This window comes from Aptenodytes patagonicus, chromosome W, assembly GCF_965638725.1.
Source record: "Aptenodytes patagonicus chromosome W, bAptPat1.pri.cur, whole genome shotgun sequence".
NCBI lineage: Eukaryota > Metazoa > Chordata > Aves > Sphenisciformes > Spheniscidae > Aptenodytes > Aptenodytes patagonicus.
Window position 1 is genome coordinate 29,698,346 of NC_134981.1, and position 17,928 is coordinate 29,716,273.

At 44.3% G+C, this 17,928-nt stretch overlaps 1 protein-coding gene across 2 annotated transcripts in view; it reads right to left on the minus strand.

The window, feature by feature from the left end:
- The window catches only part of LOC143172018 (synaptic vesicle glycoprotein 2C-like), a 161,832-nt gene that overhangs the window by 112,499 nt on the left and 31,405 nt on the right, over nt 1–17,928 (minus strand). The gene's annotated exons all lie outside the window — the stretch shown is intronic.

Here is a 17,928-nt window from a genome sequence, read left to right on the forward strand (position 1 = left end):
TCTACCTTTTTAGGCAACAGAAAATAAGAACAGGATATTTCTAGACTGTCTTCTCCTTGAGTCCCTAAGGACAGGATGACAGATCCATTGTTGCTCATCACAGGAGCATTAACTCTCTCTTTACCTAAGTAAGACCAACAAGCTCCTTAAGAAGAACAGCTAAATGTCTTCTCAAAACACCTTTTGTCAATGGACATTTTCTAGCTATTACTGGGATCTTAGTCTTTCATCAAAGGATATTGATGAGAATGTAGGTAAATCCATAATTTGCAGAAGTCCTAAGATATCTTCGTTCTTTCTTCTTAGCCCAGGAAGGACACAGACACTACAATAATCTCTTTGGTTTAGAGGAGCTTAGCAACAGATCATTATCAGATAGCTCCTTCATTCTGATCAGAAATTTTTATTCCAATACTTGGGATTTTCCTGAGAGCACACACAAAGATCTCTTAAATTTTCTGGTCCTAAAGAGACAAAGCTTGGCTTGGCATATTCAGTCAGCCTGCTTTAAAATCTCTCCTGTGGGCAAGGTTATTGCACCACACTTCAGGTACACCAATACTCACAAGCAGTTTGGAAACTCCATCCAAAAGATGAAAGATCTTAGCAAAAATAGCTCAATAGTTGCATTGCCAGCAGATTGATTTCAAAAAGCCAACTAAAATGGTTAATTTTTACTCTTAAAGCAAAATACTTTACTACTCTATATGCCATACATAAATGTTGGGCTTTCCCAGTCAACACTCTAATATTAGAAATACTCACAGAAGGCCAGTCAAATATTTTGGCATTTCTTTACATAGATAACTTTGAAATATTTTATGCAAATAATCTTAATTTTACCAAGTAGCTACTTTCCTTGTGATGCATAGAAATATCAAAACACTCTGAACAAAGAAAGAAAAAAGTTTCCAAGTGTTGAGAGTTTAATAACAATAACCTTTCTTTTTGATTAAAAGTCCTTTGCTCATCGTACTGTGCTTTGGCCACTCTTATACCCATATAATACTCCTGAAGAGCATTCAAAAGATAGCTGCTAAAATAATATTCTCCTCCTATCAATAAACTGCTATGAATAAGCCGCTCTCTCAGCTCAACCATTAGCTCATTTTTTCCCATCATATTAACTTTGAATTTTTTCCTAAATGCCTTGCAGATCCTCCACAATCCCTCTCCCCCACTGTGCTGGTTTTGGCTGGGGTAGAGTTAATTTTCTTCATAGTAGCTAGTATGGGGCTATGTTTTGGATTTGTGCTGAAAACAGTGTTGATAATACAGGGGTGTTTTAGCTATTGCTGAGCAGTGCTTACACAGAGTCAAGGCCTTTTCTGCTTCTCACACCACCCCACCAGCGAGTAGGCTGGGGGTGCACAAGAAGTTGGGAGGGGACACAGCCAGGACAGCTGACCCAAACTGACCAAAGGGATATTCCATACCATATGATGTCATGCTCAGCAATAAAAAGCTGGGGGAAGAAGGAGGAAGGGGGGGTGTTTGGAGTGATGGTGTTTGTCTTCCCAAGTAACTGTTATGTGTGATGGAGCCCTGCTTTCCTGGAGATGGCTGAACACCTGCCTGCCAATGGGAAGTAGTGAATGAATTCCTGGTTTTGCCTTGCTTGCGCACACGGCTTTTGCTTTACCTATTAAACTGTCTTTATCTCAACCCACGAGTTTTCTCACTTTTCCTCTTCCGATTCTCTCCCCCATCCCACTGTGGGGGGAGTGAGTGAGCGGCTGTGTGGTGCTTAATTGCTGGCTGGGGTTAAACCACGACACCTACCAAAGATTTGTATCCCTTCCAGCTTTAACCTACTGCACCTACCAGCGATACCTGTTTCAGTGTATTTTCCTGTCTGTCTTTTTCATATTTTCTGTCTCTCTTTATACAGAACATACCTCTTGCCCACAGCCCATAAAGGTAGTCCCCTTCCTCTCAACTTTCAAATCATTCCTTAAGACCTTTCCCCCCCCAGCAATATTCACAATAAGCCATACAAGTGACAAATGGCGAAGGAGAACTCTAACTATGAAGAGTTGAAATAGCTGAACAACCACCTAACAAATGCAAGTTAACCTTGCATTGCACCTAACCAATGACATCAGATTATCATTTTACCCTTCATCATCCCTTCCTTTCCAACCTTTGTAGCTCATTTATCATGTCATGCTACTTGTCAGAACATAAATCTCATGGGGAAAATGCTGCAATTTTTTTTTTTACTCCTTTCATAAAATCACATATTATGTTTTGCATACTGCAAAATATTTTGCATAATTTTAAATATGTAAAAATTAAATAACCTGATGTTGGTCAGACCTTGTTCCCTTTTCTCATTACCTTTAAACAATGGTCATCAAAACAATAATTGTATGGGTATACATATACGTATATATATTTTAATCTAGCGTGTCGTCCTGAAGGTGGTACTCCCTTTTTAAGAAGATACTACTGATCACAAAACTAGCTGCTTTCCTTTTTCTTTTTGGTGCACCCTACTTGTGCCTCTAAAGAAGTTAGCTCATATAGCACAAGGCACACACTGATTTCACATCCAGCATGATCTCAGAAACATTTTAAAAAGTTAATGTTTATTTTAAAATACCAAGACTACTAATGATGTCTGTAACATAAGTCTTTGATTTCCCCCAGGAAGTAATGTGCAATCTCAAACTCTGTCATTTGTTGGAAAGTCACTGAGAAGAGGGAAGTGACAGCCGAGAAGAAACTTGCGCCATGCTAAAATGAATATTCTCTTCTATTGCTCTTTTACCAAGTTTTAACCACCTGTATCTTCTTTCCACAGCAGAAATTCTACATACTTCAATGATTTTTCCCATTGCAGAAATGTACAAAATACATGATTGCATCCTCTTCAGATGAGGGGAGCCGAATTTGGAATTGGTTTACACCACGCAGACACTTTGGCTACCAAGTGGCTAGATTGTAAGGTTTAGCTGTTACTAGCAACCTGAAAGATGCTGTGTGCACATCCTTTTAAAAACAAAGCAGCCAACCAAGAAATCCCTCAAGTGTCCAAACCCTAGTTATAGGCAATTTAAGCAATGGGATAAGAATACATGTATGATCCATCACTGAGGTTCAGTTAAACAGTATATTACTCCTTGTGATGCCATAACTTTATTACTTGCGACGGGATGTTGCAACTCATATCCTGATATCTAAATAATAGCCAAACCCTTCTGAAAATTCAGTCTGTAAGTAAACACTTCATTGGGCGAAAAGAAAGAAATAAAATTAAATACGGACTTCCTTGCAACAGAGAGACTCAGGCTATGGGACTCACTGATGGTCATTTTTGCTTTAACACACCTATTATAAAGTAGATATAAAACTAGTCTGAAGTTGTTTTTTCTTGTTGTGTTGTTTAGGCCATTTCTCTGAGTGAGGAACACATTTCATAGAACTGGAAAAAGTACTCTCATTAAAAAAACTACTCTAAAAATAAGATTAAAAGATTATTTATATTTTGGAAAATTAGATTATAAATGCAGACCTAAGACAGCTCCAACAGGAGAAAAACTCCTTTCATAAGATTATACTGTACTTTAATCAGTATTTTATTTATTTGTAATGGGATCTTCCTATATATTATTGTATAGAATATGTGGGACCTCTCCGTAATGAAACAGTAGACCTGGTTACCCGGGACACGGAGAAGGCGGAGGTACTCAACGACTTTTTTGCCTCGGTCTTCACTGGCAAGTGCTCGAGCCTCGCCGCCCAAGCCGCAGAAGGCAAAGGCGGGGACTGGGAGAATGAAGAGCCGCCCACTGTGGGAGAACACCAGGTTCGAGACCATCTAAGGCACCTGAAGGTGCACAAGTCCATGGGACCCAATGAGATCCATCCGCGGGTCCTGAAGGAACTGGCGGATGAAGTTGCTAAGCCACTATCCATCGTATTTGAGAAGTCGTGGCAGTCCGGTGAAGTTCCCACTGACTGGAAAAGGGGAAACATAACCCCCATTTTTAAAAAGGGAAAAAAGGAAGACCCTGGGAACTACAGGCCAGTCAGTCTCACCTCTGTGCCTGGGAAGATCATGGAACAGATCCTCCTGGAAGCTATGCTAAGGCACGTGGAGGACAGGGAGGTGATTTGAGACAGCCAGCATGGCTTCACCAAGGGCAAGTCCTGCCTGACTAACCTAGTGGCCTTCTATGATGGAGTGACTACATCAGTGGACACGGGAAGGGCTACAGATGTCATCTATCTGAACCTCTGTAAGGCCTTTGACACGGTCCCCCACAACATCCTTCTCTCTAAACTGGAGAGGTATGGATTTGATGGGTGGACTGTCCGGTGGGTGAGGAATTGGTTAGATGGTCGCATCCAGGGGGTAGTGGTCAACGGCTCAATGTCCAGATGGAGATTGGTGATGAGTGGCGTCCCACAGGGATCCGTATTGGGACCGGTACTGTTTAATATCTTCATCAATGACATAGACAGTGGGACCGAGTGCACCCTCAGCAAGTTTGCAGATGACACCAATCTGAGTGGTGCGGTCGACACGCCAGAGGGACGGGATGCCATCCAGAGGGACCTGGACAAGCTCGAGAATTGGGCCTGTGTGAACCTCATGAGGTTTAACAAGGCCAAGTGCAAGGTCCTGCACCTGGGTCAGGGCAACCCCCGGTATTAATACAGGCTGGGGGATGAAGGGATTGAGAGCAGCCCTGCCGAGAAGGACTTGGGGGTACTGGTGGATGAAAAGCTGGACATGAGCCAGCAATGTGCGCTCGCAGCCCAGAAAGCCAACCGTATCCTGGGCTGCATCAAAAGAAGCGTGGCCAGCAGGTCAAGGGACGTGATTCTGCCCCTCTACTCTGCTCTGGTGAGACCCCACCTGGAGTACTGCGTCCAGCTCTGGAGCCCCCAGCACAAGAAAGACACGGAGCTGTTGGAGCGGGTCCAGAAGAGGGTCCCAAAAATGATCAGGGGGATGGAACACCTCTCCTATGAAGAAAGGCTGAGAGAGTTGGGGTTGTTCAGCCTAGAGAAGAGAAGGCTTCAGGGAGACCTTATTGCAGCTTATCAGTACTTAAAGGGGGCTTATAAAAAAGATGGGGACAGACTTTTTAGCAGGGCCTGTTGCAACAGGACAAGGGGGAATGGCTTTAAACTAAAGGGGGGTAGATTTAGACTAGATATAAGGAAGAAATTTTTTACGCTGAGGGTGGTGAAGCACTGGAACAGGTTGCCCAGAGAGGTGGTGGATGCCCCATCCATGGAAGCATTCAAGGTCAGGCTGGACAGGGCTCTGAGCAACCTGATTTAGTTGAAGATGTCCCTGCTCATTGCAGGGGGGTTGGACTAGATGACCTTTAAAGGTCCCTTCCAACCCAAACTATTCTATGATTCTATGATTCTGTATTTCTTCTTCTTGCTGAGGAGCTCATACATCCTCTCTTTCATTTCATAGCTCAACATTTGATACAAGATGCAAAATTCAGAGCTACAAATACACAAATAATGAAGATCAAGATTTGTATATGTGAAAGCTTGTAGATCATAACTTAACTGCATTGCAGAATTAACCAAACAGGTACTTGGAAGACAGTGCACTATCATCATTAAAATGTTCAGTTTGGTTAAAAAACTCAAATTGACACAGTGATTTAAGAAGCGATGTATCGTCAGCCAGAGATCCCATGGCAGTTGAGAGAGGGAGGAAAAAGTAGAGGTGACAGCCAAATTAACTGTGTGAAATCACCATGAACCTCAGCCTTTTCCTTTGGGAGGCATTGCCTTCTTTTGGCCACTTTTGTAAGATTATAAATTTGTGTGACAAATGGTAAAATCACTCATCTCTGATGGGATAGGCAGAGCCAGAAAATAAACTGCAGTGATTAAAAATCAGCCCAGTGGTTTTTAACTATTTTAGACACAATCAATCTCTGAGACAGGGATTTGAAGGTAACTGCAAGCACATAATTATTTAGCTTTATTTATGTGTGCAAATAAATGGTACAGGCATATTTGCATGTGTTGGTAAAGCATGTTTGTAACTGGTTAAATGTACAAGTATCTTACTGGCTACTCATACAATCTTCACAAGTACAGACGTTATCCCAATTGCAGGCTGTATTTTTTTAAATAAAAGTGAGTTTCCCAATAGCCACTGTATTCATTGAATTTAGCTGAAGTAAGCATAGCTTAAACCTTGAAGAAATGTTACATTCTGGCAACAAATGTCTGGCACAAAAAGTGACCTAGTACTTTACTAGCTGTACGTACATTGATCTCTGACACTGTTCCAAGGTATACAAGTCTAGTTATGTCCATTGAAGTAAAAAAAGTAATAACTAAATATTACGTTACTTATAGAGCTCTCAAAAGATGAGTTGGTTAAAACAGCATTTGGCTATGCTGAAAATGCATACAAACACCAAGGCTCTCAGCTACTGTGGTGGGTTGACCTTGGCTGGATGCCGGGTGTCCACCAACCTGTTCTATCACTTCCCCTCCTCAACTGGACAGGGGAGAGAAAGTATGACGAAAGGCTCATGGGTCGAGACAAGGACAGGGAGATCACTCAGCAATTACCATCACAGGCAAAACAGACTCGACTTGGGGAAAAATTAATTTATTACCAATCAAAAGTCAGAGTAGGGTAATGAGAAATAAAAACTAAATCTTAAAACACCTTCCCCCGACCCTTCCCTTCTTCCCGGGCTCAACTTCACTCCCAGCTTCTCTACCTCCTCCCCCCAAGCGGCGCAGGGGGATAGGGAATGGGGGTTGCGGTCAGTTCATTACATGCTGTCTCTGCTGGTCCTTCCTCCTCACGCTCTTCCCCTGCTCCAGCGTGGGGTCCCACCCACGGGAGACAGTCCTCCATGAACTTCTCCAACGTGGGTCCTTCCCACAGGCTGCAGTTCTTCACGAACTGCTTCAGCGTGGGTCCTTTCCATGTGTCCTTTCCACGGGGTGCAGTACTTCAGGAACAGACTGCTCCAGCATGGGTTCCCCATAGGGTCACAAATCCTGCCAGCAAAACCTGCTCCAGCATGGGCTCCTCTCTCCACGGGTTCACAGGTCCTGCCAGGAGCCTTCTCCAGCATGGGCTCTCCACATGGTCACAGCCTTGTTCGGGGCACATCCACCTTCTCTGGCGTGGGGTCCTCCACGGGCTGCAGGTGGATATCTGCTCCACCATTAACCTCCATGGGCTGCAGGGGGACAGCCTGCCTCACCACGGTCTTCACCACGGGCTGCAGGGGAATCTCTGCTCCCGCAGCAGGAGCACCTCCTCCCCCTCCTCCTTCACTGACCTTGGTGTCTGCAGGGCTGTTTCTCTCACATATTCTCACTCCTCTCTCTCCCGGCTGCTGTTGCACAGCAGTGTTTTTCCCCTTCTTAAATATGTTATCACAGAGGTGCTACCACCGTCGCTGATTGGCTCAGCCTTGGACAGCAGCGGGTCCGTCTTGGAGCCGGCTGGCACTGGCTCTGTCGGATGTAGGGGAAACTTCTGGCATCTTCTCACAGAAGCCACCCCTGTAGCCCCGCCGCTACCAAAACCTTGCCATGCAAACCCAATACAGCTATGAAATGCAATGCATTCATTTCATGTTGGCTTGTATTGAATGTGTTACTCAGGTTAAAACTGCATGACTGAAACTGGGTATTAGGCAGTGAAATATTATATTTAACCCCAGGCTAAATGGTGAACCTCTTAAAAGCAAAAGAGTGAACATGTAAATTAATGTTGTCCAATAGCTTGTAGTCCTCATTAAAGCTGCATGCAGGAACACGGTGAAAGAGGAAAAACATTTGACATGGTGCTATTGTTCTCCCTATTAGCACTGTCTTCAAATGGTTTGGGAATGACAGCTAATCATCTTCAGAAAAGGAGGGCAGCTGTGACCCACTGTATTGGGTCTGGCTGGGATGGAGTTAATTTTCCCCATAGCAGCCCTCATATTGCTGTGCTTTGTATTGGTAGCTAGAAAGGTGTTGATAACACCCCAGTGTTTTGGCTACTGCTGAGCAGTGCTCCCACAGCATCAAGGCTGTCTCTCCAACATCCCCCCTCACCCACAAAGCCCAGCAGGCTGGGGGTGGGCATGAGCTTGGGAGGGGACATAACCAGGACAGCTGACCCAAACTGACCAAAGGGATATTCCATACCATACGATATCATGCTCAGCAATAACAGCTAAGAGAAAGGAGGAGGAGCGGGGGCATTCATTATTACGTTTGTCTTCCGGAGCAACTGCTACGTGTACTGAAGCACTAATTCCCAGGAAGTGTCTGGACATTGCCTGCTGACGGGAAGTAAAATAAAATAAAGTAAGATAAATCTTTTTGTTTTCCTTTGCTTCCATGTGTAGCCTTTGCTTTTTCTTTATTAAACTGCCTTTATCTCAACCCACGAGTTCTTTTTCATCTTATTTTCTCCCCACTGTGCTGCTGAGGAGGGGAGTGATAGAGCGGCTTGGCGGGCACCTGGCGGCCAGCAAACGTCAACCCACCACACCCACCTTAAATACTGGCTTATAATGGGAGCCTGCAACAGTACAGAGAACTGAATACACTGCATTTCATTTATGGTTCAAATCTGTGCTCCCAGTTCCTGTCTTGTGACAAGCCCGTGATATTCATTATGACATGGGTTTAGAACAGTTTGTAACAGATAAAAATTACATTGCATACTCTCTTCACTGTCCCTTTTTTTTCCTCAGAAAAGAAAAAACAAACATAACCATCATCTCCACTGGTCCAAATAACGTAGCTGCTTAGAATAGATAAGGATCTGTCCTTTAATTTTTATCCCTTAAATAATTGTTTGAAAGGCAAGCAGAAAAAGCACTGCAGTAGGAGTACTTTAATAATGCCATTGCAAGGGAACTGAACTGTACCAAAGGCGATGTCCTGGTTTCGGCTGGGATAGAGTTAATTTTCTTCCTAGTAGCTGGTACAGTGCTGTGTTTTGGATTTGGTATGAGAATAATGTTGGTAACACGCTGATGTTTTAGTTGTTGCTAAGTAGTGCTTGCACTAGTCGAGATCTTTTCAGCTCCTCATGCCCTGTCAGCGAGAAGCTGGGAGGGGGCACAGCCAGGACAGCTGACCCAAACTGGCCAAAGGGATATTCCATACCATGTGACGTCATACTCAGTATATTAACTGGGGGGAGTTAGCCAGGGGAGGGGTGACCGCTGCTCGGGAACTGGCTGGGCATTGGTCGGCGGGTGGTGAGCAATTGCATTGTGCATCACTTGTTTTGTATATTCTTTTATCAGTATTATTATGATTATTTTGCCTTCCTTTTCTGTCCTATTAAACTGTCTTTATCTCAACCCACGAATTTTACTTTTTTCCCCGATTCTCTCCCCCATCCCACTTTGGGGAGCCAGGGGGTGTGAGCCAATGGCTGTGTGGTGTTTAGCTGCCTGCCAGGTTAAACCACAACAGATGAACAGCATGCATGATGGCATTTGTATTTCTGGCATCTTCTTCTGAAGAAATAAGGCATTAATCCTACATGCCAATTTTCACTTTGCTCTGGAATATTTAGTGCACATTTCAATGACTGCAGCTCTATTTCTAAATCTTTCTATTGCTGCTAAAGATTTATTACTGCTATTAACTGTAAGTGCAATGGACTCTCATTGTTATTTCAGTGAGATTCCTCACACTCAAAGGTCTGCTATGGTTCCAGCAAGTATTCTTAACCTAGATGCATTTCTTGTGAATACAGTAGTTTTCAGACCCATATATAAGTACCTAACATTTTGACGTCTGTGCTCTCTTCAATAAAATTTATACCATGGCTAAGAGTCCACATTAAAAAATTAGTACTGAATCTCTTCCTCTATCCTTGAAGTCCAAAATAATTTTAAAAGAGGGTTTCAACATGCTCTCCATAATAAAAACAAAGGAGTTCCCCTGAAAGTTTCAACTCTATAGGAGCACATCTACTAGCTATACATAACAGTAAAATATAGAGTAGCAGAGCCTGGTTTTCCTTTACTTTATGTCACTTGTCATCTATTTTATCATCACAGATATGGTACTGTCGTGGTTTAATCTCAGTCGGCAACTAAGCACCACGCAGCCGCTCGCTCACTCCCCCGACCCACGGTGGGATGGGGGAGAGAATTGGAAGAGCACAAGTGAGAAAAAACTCATGGGTTGAGATAAAAAAGTTTAATAATTGAAATAAAATGATAATAATAATAATATGATAATAATAATAATACACAAAGCAAGTCATGCACAGTACAATTGCTCACCACCTGCCGACCGATGCCCAGCCAGTCCCCGAGCAGCGGCCTCCCCGGCCAGCTTTCCCCAGTTTATGTACTGAGCATGACATCACATGGTATGGAATGTCCCTTTGGCCAGTTTGGCTGTGCCCCCTCCCAGCTTCTTGTGCACCTCCAGCCTTCTCAGTCGGTAGAGCATGGAAAACTAAAAAGTCCTTGGCTAGTGTAAGCATTACCTAGCAACAACTAAAACATCAGTGTGTTATCAACTTTGTTCTCATCCTAAATCCAAAACACTGTACCAGCTACTAGAAAGGAAATTAACTCTATCCCTACCGAAACCAGGACAGGTACCCTGCTACCAACCGAAATATAGAATCATAGAATCATAGAATCATAGAATCATTGAGGTTGGAAAAGACCTCTAAGATCATCGAGTCCAACCATCCACCCAACACCACCATGCCCACTAAACCATGTCCCTAAGTGCCTCATCTACTCGTCTTTTAAATACCTCCAGGGATGGGGACTCCACCACTTCCCTGGGCAGCCTGTTCCAATGTTTCACCACTCTTTCAGTAAAGAAATTTTTCCTTACATCCAATCTAAACCTCCCCTGGTGCAACTTGAGGCCATTTCCTCTCGTCCTATCGCTAGTTACTTGGGAGAAGAGACCGACACCCACCTCGCTACAACCTCCTTTCAGGTAGTTGTAGAGAGCGATGAGGTCTCCCCTCAGCCTCCTTTTCTCCAGGCTAAACAACCCCAGTTCCCTCAGCCGCTCCTCATAAGACTTGTTCTCCAGACCCCTCACCAGCCTCGTTGCCCTTCTCTGGACACGCTCCAGCACCTCAACGTCCTTCTTGTAGTGAGGGGCCCAAAACTGAACACAGTATTCGAGGGGTGGCCTCACCAGTGCCGAGTACAGGGGCACGATCACTTCCCTAGTCCTGCTGGCCACACTATTTCTGATACAGGCCAGGATGCCATTGGCCTTCTTGGCCGCCTGGGCACACTGCCGGCTCATGTTCAGCCGGCTATCAACCAGCACCCCCAGGTCCTTTTCCGACAGGCAGCTTTCCAGCCACTCTTCCCCAAGCCTGTAGCGCTGCATGGGGTTGTTGTGGCCAAAGTGCAGGACCCGGCACTTGGCCCTGTTGAATCTCATACAATTGGTCTGGGCCCATCGATCCAGCCTGTCCAGGTCCCTCTGCAGAGCCTTCCTACCCTCGAGCAGATCAACACTCCCGCCCAACTTGGTGTCGTCTGCAAACCAGAAGACTCTCACTTACTTTCTCCTACTGTATTCTATGCAGGAACACGCAATAAATCTCACATGTATATAACGACCTATAATATTCAGCAATAAGAGAGAACAGTTTTATACATAGGTGCCTACTTACAGCAGCAGGAAGGAGTTTTACTGCTATATAAGAATGGTTTTGTGACAATCTATTAAAATTCAGACCTTTTAATAAATAAAGAAATGTCAAATATATGGGTAAGTGTTCCTGTCTTCTGCATGATAGCATATGAAGGAACCATGCTGTTAAAACTAAGTATCGCTGGAATTGAGTAGATAAGAGAAAACCATACAGGTTGAAGTAGATTTTGTTTTGAAATAAAATTGTAAATGTCTGAATTTTAAGAAGAAATGCAAACCAGAAAATCAGCTATTCAGTATTGTACTTCCCTAGTTTTCAGTCATTGAATTCTGGACATGGCCCTGAAAATAGAATTTCAGTTAAGCCACAAGTCTAACATAACCTAGCATAAATAAGGCTAGTTAAAAACAGTTTTAATGAATTCACAAACAGGACTAATCTTAACTGATCATTAAGATCAATACATTTATTTTTCATGGCCTTTTTTCAAGTTTTAAAAGTACTTTTATTTACAATCAGCAAAAAGAAAAAGCTTGTGATAAAATGTTTAGTTAACCATCAATTAGCAAAGAAAATCTTTAGCTTCCGTATTAAATCATAGTCCTCAAAAAAGATTAGCAAGCCCAAGAAAGCTCCTCCTCCCCTCCAAATCACACTGTCTCTAGGCATCTGGCCTACACAGAGAATTTATAGCTACTTAATAGGTAGGAAAACAAAAGAATATCACAAGCACTGAATATCGAAGAAAACTCAACATAAAATTTTGCTTAAGATCATTTTAGACTGAACCTCCACAAAAAGAGAAATCTCTCTAAAAGGGAAGTTTGTTGTTTCAGCAACAAGTTACGTGAAGGAAACCTATCCAAACCTGTTAAAAGGAAACCACAGTCTGAGAATAACAATTTGATTCCAGATTTGTCCATATATTTATGTCTCTAAGGATATGTGCAAGGTGTCTAGTGATTTAGTGAGGTGCCTAGACACATTGGAGAATTCCACCAGGCATGTAGATGCCTCAATATTTACAAAATGGTCCTCTCAGACCCAGGTCCGGCAGTCCTTTATTCACTGACATTTTGTCGCACGCTCCCAGATTTCTGCCAAAGCCAAAGAAAATCCATAAAGCTCAGGAGGAGAACAAACGGCTCAACTATAAGATCTTGCCCAAATAAATTTAGACCCTAGTCTGTGTATAAACCAGCAAGCCTGTGCACAACCCATGAGTTCAGAACACTTTCCTTTAAAGGTTTAGTCAAGTATAACAACTGCAATATCTCTTTTGGTTATAGGAAGCTATGTGTTGTACATTTAAAGACAGTTATTTTTTAATTCATGGAATCAGAAAAACTTTCCTCCTGTGCTCCTCTGATAAAAATTTGACTCTACCTTCTCTATAGCTCCCTCAGTTATAGAATCATAGAATGGTTTGGGTTGGAAGGGACCTTTAAAGGTCATCTAGCCCAACCCCCCTGCAATGAGCAGGGACATCTTCAACTAGATCAGGTTGCTCAGAGCCCCGTCCAACCTGACCTCGAATGTTTCCAGGGAAAACATTCCACCATTTTATCTAGTCTGAATCTGCCCTCTTTCAGTTTAAAACCATTCCCCCTTGTCTTATCGCAACAGGCCCTGCTAAAGTCTGTCCCCATCTTTCTTATAAGCCCCCTTTAAGTATTGAAAGGCCGCAATAAGGTCCCCCCCGAAGCCTTCTCTTCTCTAGGCTGAACAACCCCAACTCTCTCAGCCTTTCTTCATAGGAGAGGTATTCCAGCCCCCTGATCATTTTCGTGGCCCTCCTCTGGACCCGCTCCAACAGGTCCGTGTCTTTCTTATGCTGAGGGCTGCAGAGCTGGACGCAGTACTCCAGGTGGGGTCTCACCAGAGCAGAGTAGAGGGGCAGAATCACCTCCCTCGACCTGCTGGCCATGCTTCTTTTGATGCAGCCCAGGATACGATTGGCCTTCTGGGCTGCGAGCGCACATTGCTGGCTCGTGTCCAGCTTTTCATCCACCAGTACCCCCAAGTCCTTCTTGGCAGGGCTGCTCTCAATCCCTTCATCCCCCAGCCTGTATTGATACCAGGGGTTGCCCCGACCCAGGTGCAGGACCTTGCACTTGGCCTTGTTAAACCTCATGAGGTTCACACGGGCCCACTTCTCAAGCTTGTCCAGGTCCCTCTGGATGGCATCCCATCCCTCTGGCGTGTCGACCGCACCACTCAGCTTGGTGTCGTCTGCAAACTTGCTGAGGGTGCGCTCGATCCCACTATGTCATTGATGAAGATATTAAACAGTACTGGTCCCAATAAGGACCCCTGCGGGACGCCACTCGTCACCGATCTCCATCTGGACATTGAGCCGTTGACCACTACCCTCTGGATGCGAACATCCAGCCAATTCCTTATCCACCGGATAGTTCATCCATCAAATCCATCTCTCTCCAGTTTAGAGAGAAGGATGTTGTGGGGGACCGTGTCAAAGGCCTTACAGAGGTCCAGATAGACGACATCTGTAGCCCTTCCCGTGTCCACTGATGTAGTCACTCCATCATAGAAGGCCACTTGGTTAATCAGGCAGGACTTGCCCTTGGTGAAGCCATGCTGGCTGTCTCGAATCACCTCCCTGTCCTCCATGTGCCTTAGCATAGCTTCCAGGAGGATCTGTTCCATGATCTTCCCAGGCACAGAGGTGAGACTGACTGGCCTGTAGTTCCCAGGGTCCTCCTTTTTTCCCTTTTTAAAAATGGGGGTTATGTTTCCCATTTTCCAGCCAGTAGGAACTTCACCTAACTGCCATGACTTTTCAAATATCATGGAGAGTGGCTTTGCAACTACATCAGCCAGTTCCCTCAGGACTCTGGGATGCATCTCGTCAGGTCCCATAGACTTATGTATGTTCATGTTCCTCAGGTGGTCTCGAACCTGATCTTCTCCTACAGTGGGAGGGACCTGCCTTGAGGTCCATCCACTCGAGAGGTGTGCTCCTATGATTGGAGTGTTGGGATGGAGGGATACAGGCTCTTTAGGAAGGACAGGCAGGGGAGATGAGGAGGGGGTGTCGCCCTCTATGTCAATGACCAGCTGGAGTGCATGGAGCTCTGCCTGGGGATGGATGAGGAGCCGACCGAGAGCTTATGGGTCAGAATTAAAGGGAAGGCAGGGACAAGTGACATTATGGTGGGGGTCTGCTACAGGCCACCTGACCAGGAAGACCGAGCGGATGAGGCCCTCTATAGACAGATAGGAGCAGCCTCACGCTCACAAGCCCTGGTCCTCATGGGGGGCTTCAACCACCCCGACATCTGTTGGAGGGACAACACGGCAGGGCATAAGCAATCCGGGAGGTTCCTGGAATGCGTCGATGATAACTTCCTTCTCCAAGTGGTAGAGGAGCCAACGAGGAGAGATGCTATGCTGTACCTTGTTCCCACCAACAAGGAGGGGCTGGTGTAAGTGGAAAGACTGTGTAGATTAGAATTATGTTAGATTACATTTAGTAGGTTTTGAGATAGAGTAGATGTAGAAAGCATTGCATCAAACCAACTAACATGCAAATAGGCAATCAATGCAGAAGTAGTAGGCACATGCCTGTTGTCCCAAACTGAAAAATACTTCAGCCCAAAAGACCTAGTTGACGCCTCTGATACTCTTCTTCCTACAAATATTATACAAAATGTGATTATTATATTCTGATAATATCAGAGAAAACTATTACATCAAGGCATTATTTGACACTAAACGTGGGGTTTCAGAAAATCCTTCAATTTCCGAAGCAAGCTGTTTCTTCCTCTTCATATTCACAATACCTGCATTATCAGCCCAGTGATTGACCATGAGTTTTTTAGAGAGAAGAAAATATATGGCTAATCAACTAAGAATATCTTTTACATATAAAGATTGTTTCTGGTTTTGTTACTGTACTATCTGTGAGCCCTTATCAAGGACACTATTGCACAGGTCATCCATGAATGTGAAACATGCGCTGCAATCAAGCAAGCCAAGCGGTTAAAGCCTCTCTGGTATGGAGGACAATGGCTGAAATATCAATATGGGGAGGCCTGGCAGATCGATTATATCACACTCCCACAAACCCGCCAAGGCAAGCGCCACGTGCTTACAATGGTGGAGGCAACCACCGGATGGCTGGAAACATATCCCGTGCCCCATGCCACTGCCCGGAACACTATCCTGGGCCTTGAAAAGCAAGTCCTATGGCGACATGGCACCCCAGAAAGAATTGAGTCAGACAACGGGACTCATTTCCGAAACAACCTCATAGACACCTGGGCCAAAGAGCACGGCATTGAGTGGGTGTATCACATCCCCTATCATGCACCAGCCTCTGGGAAAATGGAACGATAAAATGGACTGTTAAAGACTACGCTGGGAGCAATGGGTGGCGGGACATTCAAACATTGGGACACACATTTAGCAAAGGCCACCTGGTTAGTCAACACTCGGGGATCTGCCAATCGAGCAGGCCCTGCCCAGTCAGAACTTTTACGTACTATAGATGGGAATAAAGTCCCTGTAGTGCACATAAAAAATATGCTGGGGAAGACAGTCTGGGTTATTCCTGCCTCGGGCAAAGGCAAACCGATACGTGGGATTGCTTTTGCTCAAGGACCTGGGTGCACTTGGTGGGTGATGTGGGAGGATGGGGAAGTCCGATGTGTACCTCAAGGGGATTTGATTTTGGGTGAGAATAGCCAATGATTTGAACTATATGATGTTAATTGCTACATAATATTATATGCCATACTAATGATATTACAATAAGAATCACCCAGGTTAATGAAGAATGAACTTCGATGAAACCAAGCAAAGCACAATGATGATGGAACCAGAACTGACTTCAACATGAAACAATCCAACACCGCATACCATCTCCACCTGTCCTGCCCTGAAAAATTACTATGACAGATGGAGCCCAAAGTCATGGACTAAATGAACTCAACGAACATTTTAGAGGGACAGCCCATAGACTAAGGGAATGATATCTGTGTGTATAAATATCAAAATACAGGAAAAGTGGTGGTGATTAATGGGAATGTATTGGAAAGTGTGGGGACCTGGGCATGATGTAGATGGTATAGAAGAAGGGGTGGATACTGTCCTGGTTTTGGCAGGGATAGAGTTAATTTCCTTCCTATTAGCTGGTATAGTGCTGTGTTTTGGATTTAGGATGAGAATAATGTTGATAACACACTCACGTTTTAGTTGTTGCTAAGCAGTGCTTACGCTACTCAAGGACTTTTCAGCTTCCCATGCTCTACTGACTGAGAAGGCTGGAGGTGCACAAGAAGCTGGGAGGGGGCACAGCCAGGACAGCTGACCCAAACTGGCCAAAGGGATATTCCATACCATATGACGTCATGCTCAGTATATAAACTGGGGGAAAGCTGGCCGGGGGGTGGTGAGCAATTGCATTGTGCATCACTTGCTTTGTATATTCTTCTATTATTATTGTTATTATTAATATTTTATTTTATTTCAATTATTAAGCTGTTCTCATCTCAACCCATGAGTTTTCTCACTTTTACTCTTCCAATTCTCTCCCCCATCCCACCGGGGGAGGGGAGAGTGAGCGAGCGGCTGTGTGGTGCTCAGTTGCCAGCTGAGGTTAAACCACGACAACTCTCTGTGAGCCCTTATCAAGGACTTGGATACCATTGTGTTAAGCAATGTGTTAAATAAAACAGAACAAAAAAGGCTATTCATGCTCAAGAGTTCATTCAGTCAAAACTTTATACAGGGGATGATATATGGATTCAAAACAGACGGGGGAGAATATGATGAAGCAATGAGGAACCATTGGCCTCTGGAAAGGATGGTAGTCGTAGCATATGAGTGGCTAACCAGTTGTCCAGTTTTGTTGGCATGAATGCAAAAAAAGGTTTAAAGAAGATAATCACTTAATCCTGGGACCTTTATATGATTTTTTTTCTAGTGCTGAGGGGATAAAGTACAAAAAAGGGATGGAGGTATCTGTTTGAAAAAGTGTGCCAACTGGGGCCTCAAAGACTGGCATCATAGGGCAGTCAGAAGCAGAAGTCAGCCTGTACTCACTGCTAGCAATGGTGAGAGCAGTGCAGCTGTTAAGTCTTTCACGTGAAGGCAAGCACTTACAGGTCCCATGGGGGAACCAGTGAGGAGATGGTCAGCAGTGGCATGGCATTCTGAACAGATATAGCTTGGAAAGGCTAGCTTTGCCTAGCTTAGGGAAAAGAATGTTTCATTATTTCAGATGCAGAGATGCTGAGGAAAGAAAAGGCTGTAATTTAAATTTTATAGAAAAAAAAGTCTATAAA